Source organism: Atractosteus spatula, chromosome 7 (genome assembly GCF_055471065.1).
Source record: "Atractosteus spatula isolate fAtrSpa1 chromosome 7, fAtrSpa1.hap1, whole genome shotgun sequence".
In the NCBI taxonomy this organism is placed as follows: Eukaryota; Metazoa; Chordata; class Actinopteri; order Semionotiformes; family Lepisosteidae; genus Atractosteus; species Atractosteus spatula.
In genome coordinates, this window is record NC_142712.1 from 61,421,186 (window position 1) to 61,428,619 (window position 7,434).

A 7,434-nucleotide genomic window follows, 5' to 3' on the forward strand; every position below is an offset into this window, starting at 1 on the left:
TTTTCACTAATGGGATTTAATCAAGCCAATAGCAGGGCCAAAGTGATAGGTTTTCAAAGTGATTCTCCGTTTTTTAAAGTTAAAAAAATAATCTGAAGAATGCAATTGTGTAATAGTGAAAGGCTGATCACTAAATACAGAAGTCCCCTCTTTCAGCAGGTATGTATTGTGATAAACCCAGTGAGACCACATACATTTTAGGGCAAAAGTATAAGAGCAATTGCCTTTGCAACTATGAAAAACAAGAATATTGTAACGCTTACGGCCGACAGGCACTGTGTAAGAGCCGGCTTACCAGAGCAGGGGACGTCACCGCCCTTCCCTGTGATAGCAGGACCACAGCTACTGGGCTGTAGAGAGATCTCTCTTTAGCTCACCGGGCTGGGTCCCTGCTGAGCGATGCTGGAGTCCCGGGTTTGAGCCCCCGACGGTGGGGGGCCGACCTAATGCGGCAAGGGCGCCCGCCTGAGCCCCCGTTGCGTTACAATATTGATCAAAATCAAGAATATTGTGGAAGAAGGGGGACCCAAGGTAAAAAAGAAAACCCAACACTTTTTCATTAAAACACTGTGTGGGTTTGGCGGTCTTTAAATTCAAACTGAGGTAAAAGGGCTGGAAGCTACTGTGAAGGCACTTGAAAGAGAAACACCTGGGACCACTGCACAGAGGACAAGCAATCGGGTTCGGAGCGCTGAGGAGTCACCCCAGGCTGCGTTTAGAAAGCAAGGGAACAAGGCGATACTGATGCTTCGCAAGGTAAAGACACAAATCTAGGAACAAGAAAAACATGTCTGTCTTCGGCATACAGAAAAAATAAGCAAAGCATGAGCAACTGGTCTCACAGTGTTGAAATGTCCTGCAAAGGGAATCCCAGCCTTTAGGTGTAGTGCATCTGAGTGACTTTGTAGTCAGAGGAGCCCATGAGCAGCAACGATCACATCCTTCAATGGCAGAGCTTCTCTAGTTACAAAGCCAATTAGCCATATGAATAAAAATTAATATCTTCCTGAAGCTGAAAAATTAACAATTGAACTGTGCTTATCTTACTAAATTAGGGATAATTTATAAACTGAAGATGTACTGATGTAGTCTTCCCAAGATTCTATCATGAATAATGGCTGTAACAATCTGCCATCCTCATCCAGCTTGTTGCTATGGTCATTTGCTGTTGCTTGCGGTCCATTTCAATTTTTCCCAGTGTTTAAGGTCACTGTTTCTGGTAACACTTCAAAAAGGGCACTACTATAAGGGTTGATTCACTAATTTACTGCTGAAACACAACTTGTTGAGTGGTTGAGTAATACCTAATGCATGCCTTGTAAGTGAAACATGAAGGGTATACATTAGTTATATTACTTCAAAAGTCAGCCTTTTTACCAGCCAGGGGTTGTCAATCAGATGTTAATTGTTAGTATAGACAGAAATTCATACTTAACTAGCACATGGAATGCAAGTTTCCCCTACAGTATACTCGTGTTGCTATTTTAATTCATTTAATTTTATTTTTCCTTCATAAGCAGCAATACTTTAATTACACATCTTTAGATGTACATAATTGCTAGTAAGGTAAGGTAACAACAGTTTTACAACCCCAATTTACACCACAATTAATTTCATTGATTATTAAAGCATGCCGATTGGATGGAATTACCTTATCTAAAGGTTAATGAATTGTTTATTCAGGGTCACAGTTGAGTCCTTGGCCTGGGTTCAATTTAAAGTTCAGCCTGCTCACCAATTTGACATTCAAAATGGCTGGCTTGCTTGTGGCTTTCGGTCTCCACAGGCTTCTTGAGTCCACTTAGCATAGAGGCACCAAATTAATGTTTTGACCAGTAACTGGTAAGTGAATCAAAGTTGCTCAATCTAGGAGATAACGCTATGAACTTCAGCTTTTCCTTAAATTTACAGAAAAGCAATGGAATGTCTTGGATTTGTGAACAGGCCGTGATTATTGCTAACCTGCACATATATGATAATGTTCAAGCAACATTTGTTTTGTATGATTGTTTTTCAAAAGTTTTATTAAAAAGCAGAAAATATTGTGATAAATAAGTGATATTTCCATAGAAAAGGGCATGATTTTAAAAAATAAGTAAAATATTCATTCACAACATTAGCCTGTTTAGAATATTTTGTGCATGAGGTAAAGAGGTTTTGTATCTTCAGAGAGGCCTTTCTGTACTGCCTGTGCTTCCAACTGGTTGTGATGTACTGTACAGTAGGAAGAAGAGGCAAGTGCGCCAGTTGTTCTGAGGATGACATCTTGCCTCGCTTTTCAAAGTCGGGGAAATTCATTCACAATCAGAGCAATTCCACCACGCTCATTTGTAATCTACTCCATTTGTTTTTGGCTTCATCCGTTTGCCTTTTTTAAATTTCACCACAAAATAGCACATTGGCTGAATTATGTAAAGGAGACTTTGATTTGGTATCAATTTTCTTTCATGAAAACTGCAATCCATTTCGATCAGCAGATTTGATCAATGAAAGCACACTGAGTTGTGAGAAGATTGTAAGTGTGTAGTGTAACAATGGGGGGTCTTGGAGGAGCCACAGGAACACCGGTAAACGTCAGCGTCCCATTTGAGGCAGCAGAGGCACCAGTGTGAGGTCAGCAAAAGAGGGAAAAACAACAAAAGGGGGGGAAAAGGGAAAAGCACACCGCTGTGCACAGCGATGTCCAGACTGGACTTTCCCTACCTAATGGGGTCCTGTCTGGGGGAAAAAAAGACCGCTTGGAACAGCAGGATCCAGTCTGGACAATCCCCATTTATTGGGTTCTAGACTGGAAGAAAAAGAAGCGAGAGGCCAAAAACAAAGGAAAACCAAACCTGCCCTGGTAAATCCTCACAGCGGGACAGGAGAAAAGGAAAAGAAAATAAAAAGAAGCAAAAACACGGCCTCAACACTCTCTCCACAATCCCCTTCTGGACTGTCACTGGAAGGTTCTCCCCTTGCGGGGGCCTGCTTGTCACTCCGGGGAGGTGCTCAGTGTGTCTTAAAGGGCCCCAAAGCTGCGGCTTAATCTAGGGCTCCGCCTCCACACTGAAAACGCCCAGCGTGATGCTGCGGTCTACACAATATTTGAGCCAGAAAGCTAATGTCCTGGTTGCCACAGTGTTAAACGTCATAGAACCTAACTTCCACCACCACTTGTCCCCATTCATACAGCTGGGTAGGCTGGAGCAACTGGGGTAAAGTAAGAACAGGTCTGCAGAGCAGACTTGAGCCCACAACCTATCAGGTATGAATAACAACTTACCCGCTGCACTGTGCTGCCCCCGAAATGATTGTAAGGACTGTTAAATCCATAGCCTTGATGACAGAGTACCAACTTGAAAACTGCTGCCAGAAAAGTGACAAAGTGACTTATTGGAAGGCGGAATATTATAAAAATACATTTTACTTGTAAATCATCAAGTCGGTTAATCAATTTACAGAGAGGCTAACTTGAGAAACTCCAAGCAGGGATGCACTATCGATTAGAAAATCAGAAGGAATTCTAGTTTTAATCAGATGTCATTCCTCCAATGCACTTTTGGTACCATCTGAGCCTGTTAAAGAAGGACCTGCAGAATATCTCCTCCGTGTTCTGAGGAGATATAAGGAATTGTTACTGATGTACCACAGTGCTCTGACCCTGGGCAGAAAGGGACAGTGGAGCACTGATCTCATGCTCCTTTGTACTACCTGTCTAGAAGATGTATATCTGTAGATCATGATTGTTCAGTGAGTGAATTAGAATGAGAAAATCCCAGCAGAATGACCATCAAACCTTCCATGTAATACGGTGTACAGCTGGTGAGGAATTAACAGCAAAAGTCAAATGGATATACACTGCCCTTCCTTAATGTGTGACTAAAAGCTCTGACAGCCTATAACTGCTTCCTCAAGTATTAGCCCTTTTAAAACTAGCAGCTAAACCTTTGATGCGTGCTAGTGAATGTCTACACAATAAAGATCAGAAAATGATTATGTGCATCCATATCCCGTAATGACTTTTAAAGCCGAATGAGATCATTACGAGCAAGCTGCCTCAGCATTCACGCGCTTGATGAAGCGCTATGCACCAGGTGTTGTAAATCTGATGCTGGGGAAGAAAAAAGGGATCTGTCCTTGACCATGTGAGTCGGGCGATGATTTATTTTCTTTCTCTTCTTTAGTGGAGATTGAGGTTGAAATTGATCTGAAGCAAAGCTACAGTATGTGTATGGGCCTAGCCTGGTGGAGTCTTATCCTTTCCCCTGGCGAAGGCTGACTCGGAAAAGGGTTAAGTTACTGGAAAAGTGCAAAGTTTGTATGCGGCGTTTCAAGTGTGGCCAGCGGAACAACATCACACAGCCAAAAAAACGAATGTTCTCTATGTATAATGCAGATTCCTTTGCTAATTATTTAGCTTATATATATAAAGTAAATAAAATGAAACTGGTATCTGGTATCTATTAGGCAGAGAATTGCTAAAAGGAGAGTAAAATTAGAACAAACTGTTCTAGAGGTTACTAAAATGACAACAGCAACCAAAGTTCTTTCCAACGTCATTTACCATAATCACAGATAACAACAGCATAAAATGATATCATACGTTCCAAGTCTAAAAAGTTTGATATTACTGTAAAATGAGTATTGATGTGGTATACAATATGTGGCAGCTTTGCAGTGCGTTTGATTTGCTGGCTTCACTGCCACTGATGTTGAATTCTTCAGACACATTATAACCGGTATATAAAATCCTTCGAGGTGTCTCAAACACTGTAAGGTATTGTTTGTAAAAAAACTCCTGTGAATGGACAAACAGAATTCTAACTCAATACTCATAGGGTGATATTTCTAATTATACTGCTGGTTTCAGACAAGCTTATGGCAGAAGATCAGTGGCTCGATTAAAGGCTTGGCCATAGAGCCTAGAATGTAATAAAGATAAGGTTGAAGGTCATGAGGTGAAGACCTTACCAGCATGGCTCTGATGTCAAAGCCAATCTTCGGAATCCTGCAAGAGATTAAAGGCCTTTTATGCTTTTTTTTTTATCTGACCTTGCACGAAGAGCAAAAGCTAACATAATATTTGACAAGAATAAAAGAACAGGAGATATGTGAATCCATCCATGTATTCAGCTATTATCATAAAGCCACCTATTTCTGACAGCCTGGAAGCACAGAGCGACATGTGTGAATAAATCCTGGACATGACGCCAGTCCATCATAAGTCACACACTCACACACACACAGTGGCACACAGGGACAATTTCAAGATGCTAATTAACCTGGGAAATAAGAGCACCTGGCACAAAATCAAACCTTGGACCCGGCAGCATATTTGAACTTTCAACATTTGGAACATAGATTCCAAATAGTTTTACAAACTTACATTTTAAAAACCAGGAATCAGGAATTATTTTTAATTTTTTACCCTTCCAATCAGGAAAGCCCTGGACTTGCCTCAGCATGAGAAGGTGCTACAGAGCACAAATGAGGACCTTGGTATCCACTTCTCTGATACACCCACCGTTCAGAGCCTTCTGTCGTTTGACACGTTGGTGACATGTGGTGTCTCTCTTTTTCTTTCATCACTGCAAACAAATCACAGCCGACTCGTGCCGTGGCCCACAACTGACAGGCAATGTCTGGCCATAGGTCTTGTGCTCTGTGTGTGCTTAAGTTTTCACACATTCCCACTTCAGAGTTAGAAATAAGACGCTGATATAAATGAGACCAGAGGTTCCACCTTCCCCAACAGTTGATTGTTGATCTCAGCTAACCATGCCTTGAAGAAACCTACAGAATGAACCTTAACATGCTGGCTATGCAGTTGCCCACAATTCCTCCTCTGTACAGGAGAGTTCCATGTTCATTCATTAAATGTTTTGCTGTGTGCACAGTTCATGTTCTTCAAATGAAAAAAGGTACTAAATTTAGCCACTGGGATAGCTCTGGAAATGTTTTGTAGATCACTGAAATGCTGACACCCCAGCTAGGGTAAGGGTTAGCATTTAGAAACTCCTTACACTGATTTTAAGTTCAGCACTGGATTTTGGGGCTCAAGTCACTTTAAGGAAGAGTGATTTTTAGCTCCTATCTGGAAATGTTTTTTTTCAGAAACTCTCTGGGGCCCGGACGGCGCGGTGCACAGTGAGGTAATTGTATCCCAAAATTAAGTCATTTGGAGTTCAAGAGCTGTAACCAAACATTATAGAATCTAATACATTTGCAAGAGCTTTGATCAATGGTTTTGATTGTTTCCCACTCATACTTTTTGTTTTGGGGAACATGACAAAATCCGATGCCCAGAGAAGTTCAGATATAGATCGCGAAAATGCTCAGTTGACACCCGAGCTAGGGTTAGGGTTAGCATTAACACACAAAATAGACCATTTTTAAGGTCAGCGCTGCAATTTGGGGCCCAAGTCAAGTTTAGGACGAGTGATTTCTTGCTCCTATCTGAATTTTTGGGGGGGGGGGAACTCTCTGGGGCCTGGATGGCGTGGTGCACCTCGCGGTCATTGTATCTCAAAATTGAGTCGGTAGGATCAAGAGCTGTAACCAAACATTATAGAATATAATATGTTTGCAAAAGATCTGATCAATGGTTTTGATTGTTTCCCACTCATACTTTTTGTTTTGGGGAACATGACAAAATCCGATGCCCAGAGAAGTTCAGATATAGATCGCGAAAATGCTCAGTTGACACCCGAGCTAGGGTTAGGGTTAGCATTAACACATAAAATAGACCATTTTTAAGGTCAGCGCTGGAATTTGGGGCCCAAGTCAAGTTTAGGACGAGTGATTTCTTGCTCCTATCTGAATTTTTTTTGGGGGGGAACTCTCTGGGGCCTGGATGGCGTGGTGTACCTCGCGGTCATTGTATCTCAAAATTGAGTCGGTCGGATCAAGAGCTGTAACCAAACATTATAGAATATAATATGTTTGCAAAAGATCTGATCAATGGTTTTGATTGTTTCCCACTCATACTTTTTGTTTTGGGGAACATGACAAAATCCGATGCCCAGTGAAGTTCAGATATAGATCGCGAAAATGCTCAGTTGACACCCGAGCTAGGGTTAGGGTTAGCATTAACACACAAAATAGACCATTTTTAAGGTCAGCGCTGCAATTTGGGGCCCAAGTCAAGTTTAGGACGAGTGATTTCTTGCTCCTATCTGAATTTTTTGGGGGGGGGGAACTCTCTGGGGCCTGGATGGCGTGGTGTACCTCGCGGTCATTGTATCTCAAAATTGAGTCGGTCGGATCAAGAGCTGTAACCAAACATTATAGAATATAATATGTTTGCAAAAGATCTGATCAATGGTTTTGATTGTTTCCCACTCATACTTTTTGTTTTGGGGAACATGACAAAATCCGATGCCCAGAGAAGTTCAGATATAGATCGCGAAAATGCTCAGTTGACACCCGAGCTAGGGTTAGGGTTAGCATTAA